This window comes from Castor canadensis, chromosome X (genome assembly GCF_047511655.1).
Source record: "Castor canadensis chromosome X, mCasCan1.hap1v2, whole genome shotgun sequence".
NCBI lineage: Eukaryota > Metazoa > Chordata > Mammalia > Rodentia > Castoridae > Castor > Castor canadensis.
Genome location: NC_133405.1, coordinates 8,600,875 through 8,624,347, shown reverse-complemented (window position 1 = coordinate 8,624,347; position 23,473 = coordinate 8,600,875). Strand labels below are relative to the sequence as shown.

Genomic DNA, 23,473 nt, shown 5'->3' with positions numbered 1-23,473 from the left:
TGTATTTGCCATTTAGATAGGAAACTGCTTTTCTCAGCTCACTTATTTCACCCTATCTTAAATGAAATAAAAACTCTTTTCAGATAAGAATTCATAGGAGTGCTAAAGGTGGCTACAACATAAGCACATGTCATGAAGACTTGACACGTACATTGGTTAATTGATTTTGGTCAATTTAAAGGTCAATGCATCTTCCTTCCTGCTTTCAATCTCCAGGATGCAGCTCCTATAAACTAAGGGGCAATTTTGGTTTTACCAGTTTTCCTTAATCCCTGGACTAGATGTGTTAAATCTCCCTCAGGTTTCTCTTGGCAAAGTGACAGCAGGTTTTAATCTTCCTGTACATACTGCAGCAGCTGTGCAAACATTTCATTAAGAAAAGAAAAGTGGGAAGCATTAAACCTGTAGGTAATTTGTGCATAGCATTTGATATCAGTAGACTTTAAGAATAAATCTGTGCACCTTAAATTCTACTTTATTTCAAAAAGCTTGGTGGTCATCACAAAGAAATTAAAGTCCATCTAGGGAATTCAAAAATGTAAAAACAATCTTTCAATTAGTATTCAGCTACAATACAGCATATGTGGCAAAAATAATAAAACCAAACAACTCCTAAGCAAAACTCCACATTCTGAATGGGGAAACTATAAAACATGAAGCAAGCAAGTCTTTTAAGTGAAAAACTATTTAATATAATATTTACATGTTGTCCTTCATAAGTTTTTGGAATTATGTTGACACTTGTCAAGATACAAGATTGTTCAAAGATAGCTGGAAATTTGACACTGGGACTTTGATTTGTCTTGGTTTTATTACCATTAAAGTGATTTATTATGTTTATTTCATAGTTCTCCTTGCTGAGAGTTTTTAATACATTGCTGACATTTAATTAGTTGGACAATTGTTTTATATCAAGGAATCTGCCTATGGATTCTGTACTACTGGTATAAAAAGGACAAATCCTTACTGTCATCCTAGCTCATTTTTATTTGAACATAATTCACAGTATGAAATAGCATAAACATTTATTAGCTACTTTCTACCTTAAAGCTACAGGCTACTGTTTTTTGAGGAATTTGCCTCTTCCTCCATGCAGTCCTCTCTAATCAAGGAGTAGAAAGTCACATCTCCCTCAATCCTCCCATTGGACTTTCTTATATCTCCTTTATGATATCCACGACAGTTCACTCAGTTCTGGTTCTTTGCCTATGTATTACTCCACTCGTCCTTAGTGAACTAGCAGAGGCCAGGTACTAAAGCTGATGCAAAGTCATGTCTACACACAATTAATACTTGCATGCAAATATCTGCTGAATGAAGCCCCTGGGTAGGTTTCCTCCTGCCCAGATTTTTGATACAGAAAGTATAGTTTTTAATTGTTTTCTTTTTAAATAACATGCAATAATTGTACATACTTGTGAAGAATTAGAAGAGTATAGAATTTTCTCCCCATTCATGTGTTTGGCATGCATAAGGGTATGGAGCTTAGTGGGAGAGAATTAAAAGGCACAGTGCTACCTCTAAAGAGTCTATAATTTTAGGAAGGAAAAGTGAAAATGAACAACATATTTGGCAGATTTAATTTAAAAATCTTACAGCCATTTTGGATTAAATTAATTTTATTACATTTTTAGAGATTACTTCAAAAGAAAATTTCTTAAAATTCAAATTTAAAAAAATTCAATATCAGTAATTCTCTTTTCTCTTTCCTACAGGTGATATTGATGTTTCTTTCACAGAAGTGGTGAAATTCCACCTAGATACCTGGGAAACCTGTTAACAGGGAAAATGTGTAGGCCTATTGCTTACAAAGATTCTGAAATCTTAGTGTCCTTAGTAATGATCTAGATGCTTGCATATTCCAGGGACTTATATCAGAGAATCTGTTTCTGTAAGTCTAAAATGTGGCCCAGGAAAGTGCGTTTGAACATGTCCTTTACCCCTTCTTGCCAATACACACACACAGCACCAGTAATAATGAAGTGGTTCTGATGTAGGACTAGATCCACAGACTACAGAGAGAAAGCCCTTATCTTAGGCCTTTTAGCATACTATCTATCTACTATTTCATTTTCAATGAATGCATAAGTACTTGGTCCTGAGACCTATCTGTTGGGTCTTAGAAGCTGGGTGAGGAGAGGAAATACTAATACACATGACATTTTAGGTAGCCCTTGAAAGGTAAGAACAAAAGATTCAGAAAAGCTTTCCAAACAGAGTAAATAGAGAAAAAGTTCTGGGGTTGAGAAGGAGCATATGAAGTGAGTCAACAGCAACAGGTTGGTACAACCCAAATAAAGAAGATAGGGTGAGTGATAAGAGTGGTAAGAATAGAAGCAAAGTGGTAAGAGTTCCAGCTCTACTACTTACAGGTTGAATGACCTCTGAAAGCTGTATGACTTCTATGAAACTTAATTTCCTCACATGTAAGATGTTGATAATAAAACCTACCAAGCTGTAAGAATTAAGTTATATGTAAAGCACCTTGTGTAATACCTGGGGCAAATCAGGCCTTTAGGAAATGGTAGTTATTATTTGTAGTGCTATCTGTAGCATTAAAATTTTTCATCAGTAAAGTAAATACATAAGCATAATGTAAAAGGAGACCATGAAATTCAGAAAAACACATGCATTTATTCACAAGTTATCAAGCTAATTGAGGTGCAAAAAGCACCTTGTGTAATACCTGGGGCAAATCAGGCCTTTAGGAAATAGTAGTTATTATTTGTAGTGCTATCTGTAGCATTAAAATTTTTCATCAGTAAAGTAAATACATAAGCATAATGTAAAAGGAGACCATGAAATTCAGAAAAACACATGCATTTATTCACAAGTTATCAAGCTAATTGAGGTGCAATTGCTGCTGGGCTTTAATCCATGTAGTCATTGAACTACATCTATGAAAGATTTAAAATGTATTCAAAACTGGACAATTTTCAGTTTTCTTTTCCCTTTTCAATGTGTAGACACAGCCAGGAGGCAACGTTGTTCTATCTATTTCATCAAAGAATAAAACATCTGAATCTTGAAATCTCAAACCAGGGATAACCTAAACTCACACTGCACAAACAGAATCTCAGATAATGGAAAACTCCACATTGCCTGGAGGATGATGTCTTGAGTTCCCCAGTACAACTTTCTTAAGCTCCACTGGCTCCTCTCTCACCACTTATTTGAATAAACTTCTGATGACTTAAGAGATTGTAGCTTACTAGAACCTAGCTACAGCTCAAATATACTCCTTTCCCCCAAGGAGTAAAACGATTAGCTAAAGCCCACATTTTAAGTAATCAGTGTTTATTCCATCAAATGAGTTAATTTGTGCATATTTTGAACAATGACTTGTTCTTAGAAAGTGCTACATTCTAAATAAAATAAGGGGGGGGCAAACTAAATCTCATTCTCTTTTCCCTTTCTGAAAAGCTACTCCCAAAATGCAACCTGGTTTGTGGGAGTTTGGTTTTTTCAATGGATTAATCCAGAATATATGTCTTAGGGAAATCTTTCTCAGTATAGTGATGGGGGAAATGTACCATTGGGTGTATTAAAGGAAGTGAGCAAGAAATATTAGAGAAAAACATTTTCTTGCTGGTTTGCAAGAAAGTTAATTGAGAATCATAGTTCTAGTATTCTTAGGAATTGGCTTCACATAGAGGTTGCATGATGTAAATCTCAGTTCATTACTTTCCCTACCTGTTATCAAAGACTGTGAAGGGATAAAATTATACTCTTGTTCTTGTCAGAACACTTGTCTCTACTTTGGTTAGTGCAAAGTATCATAGATACATATTTGAGACTCACAGCAACACCCACTACAGAAGTAAAATCCAGAATTCTGGCAATGCACACATCTTCAATGAAGCAGGAAGGGATATGAAAGGTTATTTGTAGTGAGCCATAACCATAGAGAACAGTGGTGTGTGAAAACATTGTAGGCACACTTACTTCTGTGTTTTTGCATTAAATATAAGTGTGTACTTTCAATAAACTTAAGAGCCCCTTTTGAGGCTGTCCTAGTTTTTCTTCTCCCTGTACAAGATGTATATAGCTTCTCTTTGGAAAATTGTCTTTCTCTCCTTTTTGGAAACTTCTCCAAGAATTATCTATTCATATTACCTTTGTGATGCCACAATTTTCAGTCATCCCTGTGAGTATTTTAATTTATACTTTTAGTAGGTAATAAACAGGACCTGTCCTTAGTATTTGTCTCATTATTGGGGCTTATTGAGTAGGCAGAACCCAACCTCTACACAAAATCGCTGATCCATGGTACTTTTGACATAATTGCAGTCTAGTGGAAGAGATGTGGAAAAGTAAATAGAGTACTCATTTTAGATTCAGTAATCAATGAGTACTCATTCATATCAAGCACCATAGTGAATACTTTTCATTTAATAATTTCCACAACTCTGTGACTTAAGAGAGTAATGTTATCTCCATTTTACAGATGACCAAACTGAGGCATGAGAGTCAATTGCAAGCACGTCAGTGTACAGCTTAATATTGGATTCATTTGATTACTTTTGTTTTGTCTCAGGTGGTGATATCAAGAAGTGAGAGAGTACCCTTGATATTAATCCAACTCCCTGTGAATCAACTGCAATTGGACATGAGGATGTTGCCCAGACATCTTTTCAGTGACTGGATAAGGGTAAACTCTTCTAAGGCCTGGGAGTCCTCCAACCCCTGCAGAGATAGAGGGACAATACCTTCAGATTAAGAGGCTTGGTTTGCCATCATGGGAGACTTGGGGATAGTTTACTTTTCTATTTGCATACTCAAGATTCTGGGTGCATCATGGATTTTTCTAATTATTGTAGCCCACTGGTCAAGCTTCACAGATTCTGAGGAAAGCCTGGATTCACATTCCAGGTCTTCCATTTCCATTTTATATGTCCTTAAGAATGTTTCTTACCTTATCTATGCCTCAGTTTCTTTATCTGTAAGCAAAGATTTATAATAGTACCTTCATCTTACATGTTTGTTGAAGTCAGAACATGCCTGATGAGGAGACAGTGAATAAGTTTTAGCTGTTATTATGCATAGCTAACAAAAGTATTACTCTCACTTTTCTGTTAATTTCTTTTAATTTTCAGCCCCTACAATTTTGTGATGGTAACTAGACTCCATGTGTAACCCCAAACTATGTCTTCTACCATTGAAGCAGCCATGCTTGACTGATGAATTCTGACAAATTCTTTTACATTTTTCCACCCTTATGTTTGATTTGGATTCATTTGCATTTCTGCCATTAAACGGTCAATTTGTCTGGTATATGCAAGTAGACTCTCAGAAACAAAGAACACCAAAATCACATACAGAGAACCTCCATTTCAATCCTACACTGCAATGTTGTTTCATAATTTGGAATCATTGAAGAACTTTCCACAGAAGATGCTGCAGAATATGTAAGGAGAAAGTATGTATTGAGTCAGAAGAATGATGTAAAGGATCTGTTTATTTGATAAACATTTCAGCAGACCTACTATTTTCCAGACTCCCTACTAGATCCTGCGGCTTTAATAATGACACAAATTTCTTGACATTTAGAATCTTGTAGTCTAGTGGGAGAAATACAATTAAACAGCTGATAAGAACAGAGTGTGGTAAACCATGTAATTGATATAGACAGAAGCATGTGCAGAGCCTAGAAGAGGATATAGCCTATAGCCCAGTCTTCTATTAAAATCTCTCCAGCTTAACTGGGCACTGGTGCTCACTTCTGTAATTCTAGTGACGTGGGAGACTGAGATTAGAGGACCATGGTTCCAGGCTAGCCCAGGCAAAAAGTTAGTGAGACACCATCTCAAAAGAAACAAAAATCTGGTTGTGATGGCACCTGCCTGTCATCTTACTGATGGTAAGAAACTTAAAAAAGGATTGTTGCCTAGGCCAGCCTGGGCAAAAAGTGAGAACCTATCTCCAAAATAACGAGAGCAAAAGGGACTGGAAGTGAGACTTAAGCAGTAGAGCACCTACGCCTCAAACACAAAGCCCTGAGTTCAAACCCCAGTACCTCCCCACTCTCTGAGTGAATGAGATAAACCCCTCACAGAATCTATTTCCTGGCCTACCTCACCACACACTTGGAATATTGTGGGCAACCTCCAACCACTCTTTATTGTTCCCCCAACTTGAATCCATTTTTGGCATTGCTGCAGTGTTACTGGCCAAAAAGAAATTGGCAAATAAACGACTTTTATCAAAATGAAATCTGACAAAACAACACACATGCTAAAACTGAATAATCCATAAATGTACAAATGGTATATACACACAACCCCCCGTCACATATACACACAAACACACACACACACACACATTAAGTTTTGTGTACCTAGAGACAGTCTTACCATGTTTTTATGTCATGTTATTTTAGTATTTCTGTCCGTTTATTTTACTTATAAAATATTTTTGCTAATTTCTTCAAATGATAGGAAACTTCTACAGTTGCTGTGTGTTTGGTTAATTTCTATTCTTTTTTTTATTGTTTTATTATTCATATGTGCATACAACGCTTGGGTCATTTCTCCCCTCTGCCCCCACCCCCTCCCTTACCACCCACTCCGCCCCCTCCCTCTCCCCCCCACCCCCTCAATACCTGGCAGAAACTATTTTGCCCTTACCTCTAATTTTGTTGAAGAGAGAGTATAAGCAATAATAGGAAGGAACAAGGGTTTTTGCTGGTTGAGATAAGGATAGCTATACAGGGAGTTGACTCACATTAATTTCCTGTGTGTGTGTGTTACCTTCTAGGTTAATTCTTTTTGATCTAACCTTTTCTCTAGTTCCTGGTCTCCTTTTCCTATTGGCTTCAGTTGCTTTTAACATACCTGCTTTAATTTCTCTGCGTTAAGGGCAACAAATGCTAGCTAATTTTTTAGGTGTCTTACCTATCCTCACCCCTCCCTTGTGTGCTCTCGCTTTTATCATGTGTTCAAAGTCCAATCCCATTGTTGTGTTTGCCCTTGATCTAATGTCCACATATGAGGGAGAACATATGATTTTTGGTCTTTTGGGCCAGGCTGACCTCACTCAGAATGATGTTTTCCAATTCCATCCATTTACCAGGGAATGATAACATTTCGTTCTTCTTCATGGCTGCATAAAATTCCATTGTGTATAGATACCATATTTTCTTAATCCATTCATCAGTGGTGGGGTGTCTTGGCTGTTTCCATAACTTGGTCTATTCATTTTTTAATTAAAAAATGAAATCCATTTTTAGCCAGGTATATTGGCTGTGTATATTTTTCAATGTTTTATGAATTTAAAAATCTTGCCTCTGGCGTTAAATGAACTGACACAATATAAAATGGTTAAAAACAATATTGCCAACCAAGAGTTCACTAACTAATGATTTTAGTTCATCTCAAGATGATTTTAGAGCATGTTTGATATTCCAACATACAATTTTTCATTTTCTAAATAAGTCTGCTTTATAATTTAAATTTATTTTTAGCCTGTAAGGCTTATTCTTACTTATCTGGCATTTTTAAACTATTGTCAATTGATTTTTATGTTGCATTTATTTTACTCCATATGAAAGAAATAGAAAATCTAGTAGGAATAAGGGATGGTTGGTTTTTGGTATTGGGATAGTTTTGAAACAGATATTATAATAGTTTTAAATGTTGATTTAGAATCCACATTAAAATGTGAAATGAAAAGAAATTTTTTCTACAGATCATTTATCATTTGTTAATCTGTACAACACCAGTAGACATTTAATATATTTCACTATTCTTAGATATTTCACACTCTTAAATTGGTCAATTTCAGTGAATATGATAATGTAGACAAGTCCTACTAAATATGGATACAGCTATTACCTGGAAACATTCATTTTCTGGTAATTCACTGTTTTAGCTTATCTATCATTTCAACCAATTGTTTTAAACCCAAACTTCCTATTTCCCTTCTACATTGCCTCTTGATTCTTTTACTTAAAACCTTCCTCTCACCATGGCTGTCCCTTCGTCAAAAATGTCTTCTACCTTACTAGCAGGATAAATTGCAATCTTCTTAGTTTAATAAGCATTAAGTACAAAATACTGTGTTTGTGGTCATAAAAATGATAATAATTGTAGTGTGCTTAACATGTACTGAACACAGCATTAAGTCCTTACTGTAGATTATGCCATACAACACTTCAAAACTACTCTTTGTGGTGGGCACGATTATTTTCTTTTTCCAGATAAGGAAATGAGTAATTAAAGTCTAATGTCCATCACAATGACACCCAAATTTAAACTCACATCTGTTGGACTTCAATGTTCTTTACATTGCTTTCTGCATGTTGTAAGGAAATATAGGCCCCAAAATGACCACGTGGAGAGGAGTGATCTGGCCAAGAGATTCTTTATTGCCAGGTGGGAGAGGGAGAGAGCAAGAGAGAGCAAAGAGAGAGGGGGAGAGAGGGGCAGGGTCTTAAATACCCCTCAGTGGGACTCAGCATGATCAGATTGGTTAGGATCTTATGGTTCATGCTGATTGGAGGTTGGAGCAGAAGGAGGATTCAAGCTAGACTTGAGGCAGGACTGTGACCCTGGGAGGCAGGACCATGACGCTGGGAAATGGAAGCTTAAGGGTGCAGTAAGAACTGAAACCTATGTGACACCATTATTGCCAACATTCCTCCCTTTTTTGTTTGTTAAGGAAGGGGGCCGTTGTGTTTGCTCTGGCTTCTTTGAGCTGGCAAGGGGCGGTGTAGGGGAAGGGAGGGTTAGTTTGCAAACAATGTTGGGGTGGTGAGCCTCATAATGGCGTACACCCAGGCTCCAAAAATGAAGATTTCCTCTTCCCTGAAGTTGATGAAGGTCCCTTGTAGCCACAGGTCATAAAGAGTCTCGAGCCAATCCTCTGATCTCCACATGGTGGGTATCAGCCAACTATCCTCACATTTTGGAGAGGTTGGTATCCCTGGAGGTACAACTGGTTAAATTTTTGATTAGCAATAGCAGACATGCAGTATGATACAAGGGAGGAAGCTTAAGAATAGGAGAGCAAGAACATAGGTGTTAGGATGGGCATTGTCCAGGAGAATCACTGTGAAATGTTGTCCATTATGGCTCCTCAACATTGATGCCAAGAAGTGGAGTGTGGCCAGGAGGCTTGGACCCATCAATCCATAGGAGGAGGCACCTTGCCTTCCATCTGGTGATGGGGGCACTTAGACCTCCAGGGGTTACCCTTGCAGAGGGCAGGGTCCCGGTTGGGGGCAGGGCTGTCTCCCGGGCTGTCCTCCCTTAAGCATTCTCTGCAGAAGTGCCCCTCCTGTCCACCATGGTAGCAAGTTCAGGATACAGGCCCCAGTCAGGTGGGGCTCTCTCTGAGAGCAGCAATGAGGCCATGGTGTCTCTTATCTTTTTCTCTCTTGTTAGTAAGGTCCCAGACATACAGACATAGCCATAAATACAGACATGGCTAGCTGTATTACTTGGTTCAATGACTTTTCCCTTCAGCCACAGTCTGAGTTTTTATGGATATCTGGGGCTGACTGATAGAAATTTATCTTTGATGATGACCTGTCTCACCTGTGACTCTGAGTCCACCGTGGTATGCTTTCTGATAGGTTGTTGCTGTAAAGTAAAGTTGTGATTTTACATTGACACCTGACACTCTGGAGAGCAAATCTCTGAACTGTTCTGGGCCTCAGTTTCCTCGCTTGAAGAATGAGGGATCTGGTCCAGGTTAAACTATGTTTTTCCACTATGAGATGGCTGAAGTGACATTAATGCCACTTATCTTCTTTACCATTTTTTATTTGTTTTTTTAGTAATGCTGTGGAATTGAACCCAGGGCTTTGCACATGCTGGCAGACATTCTCCCATTGAGCTACTTCCTCAGCCCCAAATATTATTTTTTCTTATTTTGGCTGTACTGGGCTTGAACGCAGGACTTTCTGCTTGTAAAGCAGCACTCAACTGCTTGAGCCATATAATCATTTCCAACCTGAGTGGCCTAGGCCAGAACCCATTGCTTTTCTAATGAGAGAAATTTGTATGAGGGACCTCAGTTTACTTTTTTTTTTTACTTTTATAGAAAAGGTCTAATTGGAGTATGGTATTGTAATTTAAGGAACCCTGTGAAGGCCACTTCTCTTGGTCACCCAAGGCATACTGAGGCCAGGCCTCAGTACAAAGCTTCCAACATCTACCAGCCAGAAGACTGGAAGATGCAGGTCCCATCTAGAAAGAACAATACGTTAGGATTCTGTCTTTTAGCTAACAGCAGGCAGCCTCTTTAATAGAGGCTACTTTTTTAACAAAGAAATCATTTGTAAAGTTAGAGAGGGGCATTCAGAGGGCATTTCAGGCCAATAACAGTGCCATATGGGACAACTAGTGTTAATACTTGGAGGGAAAAATTTATGCTGAGGCCAAAGGTATAGAAAATTCTAAATGAGAAATGTAGAGACTACATTAATGTCTATTTAGTTATTTCTGGAACTATAACCTTGAGCTAACAATTGGCTTACAAGGGCTGGGTCTGATGCCCCGAGGTGTGAGGTGGGGCTAGGAGCAGGACTTGTGCAAGGCGCCACTCCCTCCACACACACCTGGGACAAATGACCCTGACTGCCTAGGCCTGATCCTGTGGCCTGTTGCCCCTCACCCCTTCCTGTGTACTCTGCACACATTTATTCTAGGGGAAGTGGTAGTGGGCCACAGCCATCGCCATGTGTGGCTGGCAGCCCGGGATTTGCTGGGTCCTCTCTATGGATTTTCTTAGCTATGGCAGGTGTTTTTGCTGTGTCTAGAAGCCGACATCCTGTGCACAGGTGCACCTGTTTGCTTTCCCTTCTCCCCTTGTGGGCGTGCAGTTAGAGCGTAAGTGTGGCAGCTGCAGGTTTTTGCAAGCGCTTTTGTAAAGCAGCTGATTTAAAGTTACATTAGACTGAGAGGCCTGTCAAACTAGTTGGAATAGCTTAAGTCATAAGGTACCATGCTACAGGTTTTTCATGGGAGGCAGGGTCCGAGTAAGCCCTGGGAAGGGAAGGCAGACAGAGACAAAAGACACGTGGGAGGAGACAGGTATGGTAAGCAGTGCAAGAAGTCTTTACGTGGGGAAGGAGGAGGTTTGGAGAGGAATCGGCTGATTTATAAACTGGTTTACAGGTTGATAGAATCTGTGCAGGCGAACAGAAAGTACAGAGGGAGGATTTGAAGTTAGAGAGCTGGATTTAGATGGAGGTATGAAAAGGCTTGGACATAATAGAATCTCTCCCCATTGTCCTGATAGCTCACAGTAGTTATATGTCCCGTAAAAGTTTGGATTTAAAGACCCGAAAAGGGGCCAGTGACTTTGGTTGTCTAAAGGATAAGTGGGCCATATTTGAGTGCAAAAGTGGATCAAATTTTTGGTTTTATATCTGGGGTCAAACCCAAGGTGTCTAGGCATTTTAGTGGTGAGTGAGACGGCACTCTCACTCCCATCCCATAGTGGGATGTGGTTGGAAGAATATATGGAGTGATTGGGCATCCCCTTGTGGCTCGAATATCCTGAGAACGGTATAAGGCACATGAGAAACAGTCATCACTGCGTTCAAATGGCTTGTAGGGCCCCCAGGGCCCAGAGGCTGTGGGTCACCCAGTGCTGGTCTTTGTAGATTGGGAGTCTCCAAGACCAACAACAAAAATAGATCCAAGCTGAACAGAGGGAAGGGGAAGAACCCCTCTCTACCGTCTGAGTCCCAGAAATATCCAAAAAGGGGGGGTGTTTAAACCCTAGGGACACAAAAGGGAGAGACTGCAAAGTGAGCCCAATAAGGGTATGTGGCCTCACCAAAGAATGTCTGGTGTTGGATGTGAGCAGGGCAGTCGGGAGGATGAGTTCTGGCCAGTCACATCCTCAGGGTGGTCGTGGGGCGAGTTGGAATCGGGGTCCCACCAAGATTAGTGGGGAGCCCTGCCCCAAGTCATGGCACCAAATGTAAGGAAATATAGGCCCCAAAATGACCATGTGGAGAGGAGTGATCTGGCCAAGAGATTCTTTATTGCCAGGTGGGAGAGGGAGAAAGCAGAGAGAGCCAAGAGAGGGGGAGAAAGGGGCAGGGGCTTAAATACCCATGGGATTCAGCATGATCTGATTGGTTAGGATCTTATGGTTCATGCTGATTGGAGGTTGGGGCAGAAGGAGGATTCAAGCTAGACTTGAGGCAGGACTGTGACCCTGGGAAGCAGGACTATGACCCTGGGAAATGGAAGCTTAAGGGTGCAGTAAGAACTGAAACCCATCAGCACCATTATTGCCAACACATGTCACTATTCTTTTTTTAATCCATTTATTCACATGTGCATACATTGTTTGGGCCATTTCTTCCCCCTGACCCCCTGCCCCCTCCCTTTCCTCACCTCCCCCCCTTGCTTCCTGGCAGAACCTGTTCTGCCCTTTTCTCCAATTTTGTTGCAGAGAAGACATAAGCAATAATAAGAAACACAAAGCATTTTTGCTAGTTGAGATAAGGATAGCTATACAGAGAGATTCCTAGCACTGCTTCCATGCACAAGTGTATTACAACCCGAATTGATTCATCTCTACCTGACCTTTTCACTAGGTCCTGATCCCCTTCTCCTGTTGACCCCTGTGGCTTTAAGGTTTCTGTATTAGCTCCTCTGCATTGGGGACATCAAACACTTTCAAATTTTGAGTTTCCTACTTATCACCCATCAAATAGTATTTTCCCCTTTTCTCTAACCCCCAAACCATGGTAACCTCGATTCTAATTTTAACTTCTGTAAATTTTTCATTTTAGATACTTCATATAAGTGAGTTAAGAAAAGAAGGACTGAAGGACGGACTGCAGGAGGTCCCAAAAGGCGGTAAGTGTTGAAGGAGACACTTCTCCTCCCTAGAAAATGCCTGTTTGCATCTGAAAGGCATCTCCGCCCTCAGGCAATGCAAAAATAGGCTATAAAACCCACTCCCCACCCTGACCCATGGGATCACTGGTTTCAGGGTCCCCCTGCATTCTCCAATATGCAGTCTTTCTCTTCTCTTTTCTCCAACTAAATTCTCTACAAACAAAATCTTTCTGACCTGTGCTGTTAGAGTCTGTCCGTGCTTTCATTCTCAGAGCAGGCTCAAGAACGTTGAGCATCTGAAATTCCTGTGCATGTCATCGTGCATCATAATGTTTTAAAGTCACATCCATGTTATACCTTTCCTTTTAGGGATGAGTAAAATTCCAGTGTGTGTGCAAGTCAAATTTATTCATTCATTTATCTGTTGATGGACAAATTGGTTTTTTCCCTACTTTTTGGCTATTATGAAAAATCCTGCTATATGAACATTGATGTTCAAATGTCTGGTAGGTCCCTGCTTTCAATTCTTTTGTGTATGTACCTAGTGGTGGGATTTTGGAATCATAATTCTATTTTTAGCTTTTTCCGGAACTGCCATACTGTTTCCCTCAGAAGCTCTACAATTTTATATTCCCAATAGCATTGCACGTCCTTTCCCAACAATTATTTGATTTCATTTTTGATAACAGTCATCTTAATGAGTGATATTTCATAGTGATTTTGATTTACATTTCCATAATGACTATCAATGTTGAAGCACTTTTAATGTACTCATTAACCATTTGTGTAAATTATTTGGAAAAATGTGCATTCAAGTCCTTTACCCATTTAAAAAATAGTTTGTATTTTGTTGCTGGGTTTAAAAATTTTTAATAAAATATTAAAATATGAACTATATGTAAGGAACTGTTAGGCACTGGGAAAGATCAAAAGTAAGACAGCAATGACAATTAGTGGAAGTACCAGGGCCCCTAAAACAAATATATAAAGGATGAATAGATGAGGATAAGAATTGTCCAAAGAAGCACTCACACATGGGAGAAGGAAACATACAATCTCCTTCAAATATTTTTAGAAGTAATCAGACAAGCTTGCATGAAATCAGCAGTACAGGCAATAAGCTTTAAAGGATTAATTGTATTTCAACAGACACTGCTAGGACATTAAGGCATAAGATATGGCATGATAAAAAACATGGGTGCTGGGAAGTTTCTTCCACCTGCCACTAGTTCAGTTTGTTCAAAAAGGTTGAATAAAGCTTTACTGTAGATGGTCTTGAAAGTCAAAATAACAGATTTTAACTACTTTAATAAGCAGTAGAGAATTTGTGGAAATTCATGAGGAAAAGATCTGAAGACAGCTGGATCGTGAATATTTCTTTTATTTTCATGCTTTTTGAGCTGTGTGTCACATAGCCTAGTACACACTAGGAACATATCAGGCATACAACAAATGATGCATTGGTTGAAAAAAAAAAAAACTATGCATCAATCACCTGTCTGAGGTATTACTTATCTGAATATGTAGAATATCAATGTAATTTTAACAATGTAACTCTCTATATAATTATTTTGTCAAAGCTACCAATACTTTACCAGAATGAGTGGGTTACCTGAGTATGTCTTTTATTCCAATGGATTTTTTTGGGAACTGCAGCTGTTTTATCAAAGTGCATCTTTGCTGAAACAATTAAGAAAAAAATGGAGCTATTGCAAACAGAACACAGGAGTCCAAACTAGGTCTTAATTATTTGCTGACTGCAGAAATGAAACCCTTGTCAGTTTCAACCTACACTGTTCAGTCCTGTGCTGTTAAGTGTGAATAGCTGTATTTTTTTCTAAAGAGAAATGATTCGTATTGAAATCAACAAGTCAAGCCAAAGGTTTTTCTATAGTAGCTAGATTGAATTACATATATTTCTCCCCTTACACAATGACAGTGTTTGTGGTTTCTGACATCAGCAGAAATTAAGGCATTGGTGAGCTTTTTCAGTGCTTCCAATGGCTTAAACCTCACATTATTTAAGAATAAGCTGCAAGGCCATTTATATTATGTCTGCAATAATTTAAAATAACTCAGACTCACTATAAAAGGTCAATATTTCTACCACATAAAGATGTTATTGTCAAAAAGCAAAAAGGAGAAAAGTCTTCAGAAGTCACAATAAATCGATGTACCTAGTTGAGGGTAAAGATCATACATGTATTAAATGCTTACAATGACTCAGCCACTGTACTAGACATTTGATGTGTTATTCCTCTCAAAAGCTCTGTATTATAGACATTATGTCTCCCAAATTATAGATAACACTAAAGTTATATCTGTTTACACAGTTGTCAGTGTTAGTTAATGGCTGACTCCAGAATCTGTGGTTTAATACAATATAAATTATTTTCTCACTCTTGTCAAGTCTAATCGGGCCAACAGATGGATTGGTTCTACTTCATATAGTCATTGAACTGCTTGGGGTGAGGGAGTCATTCCATTAAATGTTCTGTCTTTTGGAGCCTTTGAGTTCTCTGTTGTATTATTTTTTGCATTTGGGTGACATGAGAAGGAGAATCATGGAGAATAGCTTGAGAAGTGATAGTAACCCATCTACTTCCATGTACACTCCACTGGCCAGAACTCAGTCACATGGACCCACTTAATTGCTAATAAGCAAGGATATATGTTCTAATGATTTGTTAAGGAAGGCAGAGAGAAAACAGGCACTAGTTATCAGTGAATGTTTTGCTATAGTTTGCCCTTCAGATTATCAAATTTCATGTCACTTTTCTTTCCCCATAAATGATTACCTTTCAATAGGTCAAAAATATCCCCAAACCCCATCTGATTATTTTGTATATTTCAGTTCTGTCCATCAGCTCCAGATATGGTTTCATATATCCCTGCACTTCATGAAGCAACAAAGTGAGTTACCCATCCCCTACACCAATCCCACGTAGAATACAGTGGCAGCATCTAGCAGTCCAGTGTCTTCTTATTTATATATAAGCAAACAGATCTCCTTAAAAGATGTATTACTTCCTTTCAGATAGAGCTGAATCAAGAATCCAAGTCTGCTGACTCTCACTTTAATGTTATTACCCTCTCCTTTAATTTGGTGCCAAGTATTAAAAATATATGCCACTGTTGTGATTCATTGAATGAAGACAGCTTGAAGATTTAATTCAACTCCTCATCCAATGTGTGGTTGCAGGCTACTGTGTCTTTGTTAGAGTCTTTATTGTTTTTTGTTTGTTTTGATGGTACTGGTATTTGAACTCGAGGCCTTGCACTTGTTAGGAAGGCACTCTAGAACTTGAGCCATGCCCCTAGTCCATATTGATTTACTAATTTTTTAATAAAGTCTCTCATTTTTAAACAGTCCTGGTTTATTTGTTAAGATGGGCTCTTGCTAACCTTCTACAGGCTAGCCTCAAATCATGGCCCTCCTGATCTCTGCCTCCAGAGTAGCTGGTATTACAGTCATGTGCCACCACACTTGGCCAATTTTTACTCTTAAAGCATCACAAGCCTTCTTTTGAAGGCCAGACAGGTATTTGAGATACATTAAAGTAAGAGTGTTGGCCATAAAAGTCATCTCTGACTCTATCTGGGCTTTACTATACTTGTGGCAAAGGGTACACCATAAAAACTAATGACAACATTAATAGTGATAACTAGCAAGATTTACTGAGTTTTCCTGTGTACCTAATATCACAGTTGTACCTTATGTGGATTATTTTTTAATTCTCACAAATCCATAATAAAATAGTAGTATTATTCCCATTTCACAGACACAGAAACTAAGTAAATCCCCTTTTTTGCTGGGACTGGAGTTTGAATTCAGGACTTCACAAGTGCCTTTTGAGCCATGCCTCCAGTCCATTTTGCTTTGATTAGCTTAGAGATTGGGTCTCAAGAACTATTTGTCCAGGCTGGCCTTGAACCATGATCCTCTAAATCTTAGACTCCCAAGTAGTTAGGATTATAGGAAAGAGACATGGGCACCTGGCTAAGTAAAGCCTCTTGAGCAAGTTTCTCCGCTAAGAAATAACAAAGCCACATTTTAGCACAAGCCTTTCTTTCATCAAAGCCTGTGTTTCTAAGTACTGATAACCATTTTGAGTTTTACTGGAGTTTGCAGTTGCTATAGAAAAAAACAGAGGTCAGTGCTGAATGGTGGTAAAGAGTGACACTTGCAGGCTAATAACAAGGATGAAGAAGCAAAGGGCATGGCATTCCTGTTGAGCTCTGACTCCTTGAAGTACAGAGCAGGCTGTATTCGTCTTTGTGTCACAATTCCTAATGATCAATGCAGAGTCAAGTCTTTTGACATTTTCAACAAATGGTGTTAGAACTGAAGTTGGAATTTGCCCAACGGATACCTCGGAAAGGCACTCTTTGTTTGTGTAGAGGTAGTGGTAATGCAAGCCCTTTTTCATATTTTATGCTTCTGTGGTTAAAGATGTATCTTTCCTGGGAAAGAATCTTTAACTTTGGCTGGAAATGTGGCTCAAGTAGTAGAGCTCATACCTAAAAGTTTTGACTTTGCTTCCAAAGGTGAACAAGTCTGAATATGTCCCCCTCAAATTCATATGTTGATGCCTAATTCCTAATGCAATTATATTAAAAAGAAGGGATTTAGGGAAATCAAGAAGGCTCAACCCTCATGATAGATTTATTACAGAAGCCACAGAGAGCTGCCTTCTTTTTCTGCTATGTGAAGAAACATAGAAAACTCCATTTACAAGGAAATGTTCCTCACCAGACATTGAATTTTTTGATGCCTTTACCTTAGACTTCCCGACATCCATAACTCAGCAATAAATTTGTATTTTTTATAAATTACTCACCCTAAGGTATTTTGTTATAGCAAGCAGAACTCAGAGAGAGTAGCAGATGGTGTAAATCTATGCACATATGTTCACTTCAAATCATTTGGTATCAGTAAGTCCAATTTCTAGGTTGCACTTGTTTATATTTTTATTTTATCTTTAATGTAAATAAAATAGAACATTTTGAATGGAATCTTCTCTATTTACAAAAGTCTCTGGAGCTTCGAAGTGCATGACAATTAGTTTCATTCCTATTTCTGATTAATCTGAACTTGTAAAGCATTTGAAAAGAAAAAATGTGGATGGAGCTCATGGCAGAGTAGGAGTGACTTCTTTTGGGTGCTTTCTGTTTCTATCACTCATTGGTCTTCTTTGTCTTTTGTGAACACATCATACTCACATAAGTCTCACTTATTCTTACATCAGCACCTTTATACATTCTGTTTCTCTGCCTGGAGGGCTCACCCTTCATATCCTTTATGGCTGCCACAACCTTTTTTACTATTGGTGGAAGAATAATACAAGTACAGAGATCAGCAAGTGACAAAGACCTCAAGTTCTTTCTGACTACCCTGTCAAAAGCAGAGTCTACTTTTTGCCTTTTCAGGTTTTACATAACTGTCTATTCCACTCTTTTGTAGAACTGAATGCACTTGTGTTTACGCTTATTTCTTCAAGGTCTGCCTAGTTCCATGAACAGTGGAAGGTATAGAGCAGCAATTGTCAACTGTGAGAGGTTTTGTTCCCTAAGGAATATTTGGTAACGTTTGGAGACATTTTTGTTTGTCAGAATTGTGTATATATGTGGACTCTTACCAGCATGTGGTGATGGGGCAAGGGAGTCAAGAATACTGTTTAACATTCTGCAACAGGTACTTAACCTACTTTTGCTGAAGAGCACTGACTTTTTACTTAGGCTTGTGAATTAACAAAAAGCAGGAGAAAAGCTTAACATTCCTGTATTTATTTTGTATGTGTCTTTGCTCTAAAACCATTTTCTCTACAGTCACTTTGCAATTAACATGGTTTCCAGGAAAGACAGAACCTATCAATAATATGTTTACAAGGAGGAAAGGAGGAAACTGCATCAAAGGAAGAGAATAGTAAAACCTCTTCTGGACAGACCACCTGCCAGGCAACAATGACTTCTTTGCTGCCCTGAAGTGATGACAAGAGTAACAACTTCCCTGGACCTTCCCCCCATCCCCGACAATCAGCCAGGCCATACTTTGACTAGGAGTGTTTTCTTTTTTTTTTTTTTATTAGTATATGTTCATTGTACAGGGCAGAATTCATAGTTAAATTTGCAAATAGACTTCCATTGTACATTGGTTAGATCACGTCCACCATCTCTCCCCCTTGACCCCCTCCCCACCCCACTTAAAGCAATTGCAAGAGGTTTCTTTGTTTTTCTTTGTTCTGTTTCATATAGGTATATGAAGTCCATCCACCACATACCCTCACCTTAATCTCTTTCATTTACCCTCCCCCTCTCATAAGTACCCCAACACACATTGCACCTATTTTATAGTACTGTCTTTCATTATTAATATCTAACTTGTTCAAAGGGGTTTCTCAATGTATCCCCACTGTAGGTATACTTTACTTTTGACCAGGAGTATTTAATAACTATGTGTACCTCTCTCTCTACTCCCTAAGTTCTTTGTTTATTTAAACCTAAAGCTTCTATCTGTACAATAACAATGGCTGAAGATGAACTGAAGTGCTGTCTTCCTTTGACTGTGTGCCACATAATAAGCCTCCTTTCTCTGCCCTATACTACATCACTTTATTTAGTATATGGGGCAAGAGACTGGACCTGCCATGTAGAAGCCCAGGAGTTTGGACCTGGAGTTTAAAACTTGGGTTTCAGTCCTAGTGAAAGTTAGCAGAATATGCTACCCCAAAATATGTCACTTTGGCATATTAATTATTTTAAAATGAAGATAATTGAAAAGAAGTAGATATACTAAAAACTCTCCATTCTCCTGTTTGCCTAAATGCAGGACTTAAATTTGAAAAGATAATTACCCTTCCCTATCTATCAAAGACAAATGTTAATAACTGGTGACAACACTAGACCCTTATCAGCCTATCTTGTCATCAGAAGAATCTACATAAAAATCTTACTAAAACTGGACATTATGTTTCATTAGTTCATGAATATATTTATATTTTCACAATTTGTCATTCTAGAAACTCAAATTCCTTTGCATTTATTTTTTAAATGCTCCAAACATGTATTGTTCTTTTGTTACAAAGATATGTAATCCCAAACTATTAACTGCCCCTTTGAGTTATTCATCACTGGGTGCTTCCATGTGTATGTATGATAAATGTTTGTTTCCCTTTTTCTTGTTAATCTGGTTTTTTGCTAGTCTAATTTACAAGGCCCTTGTCTATAAATAAAGACATGTAGAGAAAAATGGTTCCTTTCTTCTACTACCCTACACAATTACTCACAAGAAAGACCACCACCATTAAAAATTATCCAACTCTCAATTTTAAAAAGGTTGGGGTTGAGGCTCCCTGACCAGATTGCAAAGATCATAAGGGTAGGAAATGTGCCTGCCATATTTATCACTATGTTCCAACCTCTGAGAATGGGGACAGGTGCAATAACTGTGTGTTGACTGAATAAATGAATGGATAGATGAAAGTAAAACAGCTAAGTCCAAATAATGCCTTTTGTGTTAGCAAGGTTCTATGTGCTGCTGTGCTCCCTGCTGACAGGTAAGTTCAAGGCGTAGGGAAAGGGTTGAGGTAAACTTGTAGATGCACAAGGACTGAAAACCACAGAAAGAAAGCTAATCAGGCAAATGGATAGTTTCCAAATTTTATTTAATCTTCAAATCTATGTTATGTATCATTTCAATGATATGATTTTGGAAACATGAATTAATAGACACAAAAGAGTTGATGAAATTATGATACTAACCAAAGTACATGATCAGCCTTGTGTAGATTTTCTTCTCTTAAAAACAGAGGGATTTTTAAATTTTTTTTCTTTTTTTCTGCCAAGAATGGTGGTACAGATCTATAATCCCAGCACTCAAGAGGTAGAAGCAGGAAAATTACTAATTGCAGGCTGGCCTAGTCTACATAGTAATACCCTTTTTCAAGAAACCAAGGGCTGGGGCTACGGTTTATTGGTAAATTGCCTGTGTAGCATGTACAAGACCCTGGGTTTCATCACCAGCACCAAAACAAAAAAAAAAGAAAGAAAGAAAACAACAAACCCAGACAGACATTTTTATTGCTCTTGGTCTGGAGTTCATATTATCACATCTTCCAGGTTATCCTGAGTGGATGTCTTGGTACAATATTTTATAGGGAGCTTAGCAGGGGAAACAGGGAGTAGTACAGTCATTCTGAACCATAAAGAGATGAACTGGGGCTCTTTAAAACTCACTGAGAACCCAAAGTGGAGGGGCATGGGATTTGTTTCTGCCACTCATAATTCTATTATTCTTTCTGGGTCTCAGTTTCCACATTGTGTCCTTAGGAGAGGTTCAAAGCTTATGATATGATGTCCCTAGGGAAATCCTATCCCCTCACAATGCCTAAAATGTTTAGGACTGTGGCCTGGCCATCTCTAGGTTTCCATTCCCCAGCATTCCCCTTTACCAAACAATGTAAACACATGTAAATAAATGTAAAAATGATAAAATAAAAGGAGAAATAAATAAAAGTGTCTGGAACATCTCTGGGTAGAGAAACCACAAACTAATTAGCAGACAAACGTGAAAACAAGAAAAGGAAACTGGAAACCATTTAGGGACAATTTTCCCCCTTTCTAGGTCTCTTCTTCACACAGCTCAGCTCAGCTGTTGAGAAACTTTCTGCCTGGACTTGTCAGGGATCCTCACCCCACATCCCTTTCTATGACCTTCCCCATTCTCTCCCAGCCTTGTAGCTCAGTCTTGAGAAGGAACAAAAGCAGTATGATAAAAAGTACTCACCACCTCATCAGTCCATCCAACAGCACATAGACCTTTGATTGGCAGCATTGAGCATGTTTAAAAAAGAAAAAAATAAAACAAGAAGAAAACACACAACAACAGAAACCCAGACAGGACGATGATGTAGGGAGACAGATAACCAGCTTCTTCATTAGCTGGACTCCTACTAATATTAGGGAGTTTACACCAGTGCTTCCCCTGGGCTTGGGCAGTCCATAGTACCACATGAACCCCATAGCTGGACCTTGGGGATAATATTTGTGGTTGTATATCTGCCAACTCAGGCCAAGAACCTGGTAACTCTGATTGGCACAGTGTATAGCCTATCTTCAGTAACATGGAGGAGTTGTCACACTTGTCAGTTCCCAGTTTGGTGTCATAGATTTGCCACTGGGTTCCCAGAGCTATCATACCCACATGGCTAGCACATTTGTGCCCACCAGGAGGCTTATAGTTGAGTAGTCAGTGGTGGCAGGATATGGTTCTTGGGGTCAAAGGGATGTCTCCTCATGCTATAAGCTGTCATGCCCACTGGATGCTCCATTTGTTGGTGCTCATCTGCAACACGATGACATACTGACTGGCCTTTATGGTATTGCCATCAAAGTTGGCTTCTGATTCTCCAAGTACTTGATGCCAATGTTCATGGTACTCTGTAGCTGCTTTGTCTTGGCCCTCTGCAGCAGTGGGAAAAGTGTTACCTACACCTATGTTATGTTATTACTCTCAAGCATGTTGTGGACCTCAAACAAACCTATAGTGTTCACACTGCATTTAACCAGGGCCTTGATGAATATGGACAGTATTTTAGGTGCTGCCAACTTTGCATGGATTGGTGGATCTTGTGGACTGAGTCCAGCTGCAGTTTGTTCATTAATGTGAATAACACCATTCTTTAAAGTTTTTGGAAATTTGGGGACAATGAGGGGCCTATGAGTCCCTCAGTCCAACCATGGAGCTCAGCCTACTTCTGAAGACTGTATTTGAACAGGAGTGGTTTCTTGACTTTAGGAGAAAGACAATGCAAAGCCCTTTGTTGGAACTACATGGAGCTCATAGCTAATGGGAGTGGATGGAGGAAATGCATGAACTTTTATATATGTCATCTATGTACACATCTACACATGAGCACAATTTTTTGTTTATTTCAAATGACATTATGCTGTATGTCCAGTTTTATGACTTTATACTTTGCATAACATCTTTTCATGTCATTATGTGTAGTAGTAGATCTACTTCAGTTTTTTTTTTTTCCTGGTTGTTTGAGATAGGATCTTACAATGTAGCCAGGCTGTCCTGCAACTCACTACATAACCCAGACTGGTCTCAACCTCTCAATCCTCCTGCTTCCCAAGTACTAGGATTATAGGAATATGCCACCATAATGGCTAGTTTAATCTTTTAATGCATATTTTAATAATTCTTTACTGGTGAATTTTTAACTTGGTTTATGTTTCTCACTATTACAAAAAAAAAAAAGCTTTTCTTTGACTCTTGGCCTCTAATCTAGCCCATGCATTTCTTTAGTCTAATCCAATAATATTTTGGTCTGTGAAAGCTTTATATTCCCCCACCCCAGGAGTGGTACTTATTGAGTGGGGAGCTAACATCTTTAGAAGAACCACATATCTGCTTGATGGATTTTTTGACATATCAGATTAATTCCTAATCTATGATTTATGGCCAGGACTCTAGGATGTTTTTTGTTAAGAATCCAAGTCAATCCTTTCAAGAAAAAAAATAATCTGGGAATACATGTACATATAAATGTGTATACACAAATACACATATATTCAGTTCTTACTACAGGTGAATACTAAATGACTGTTCCTATGGGAATACACACACACACATATATATATACACACATGCACATATGTCT

The 23,473-nt window shown here is 38.7% G+C and overlaps 1 pseudogene; it reads right to left on the bottom strand.

The window, feature by feature from the left end:
• Positions 1-21,587: 21,587 nt before the first annotated feature.
• On the bottom strand, positions 21,588-22,603 carry LOC141419837 (calponin-2 pseudogene; annotated as a pseudogene).
• Positions 22,604-23,473: the final 870 nt, after the last annotated feature.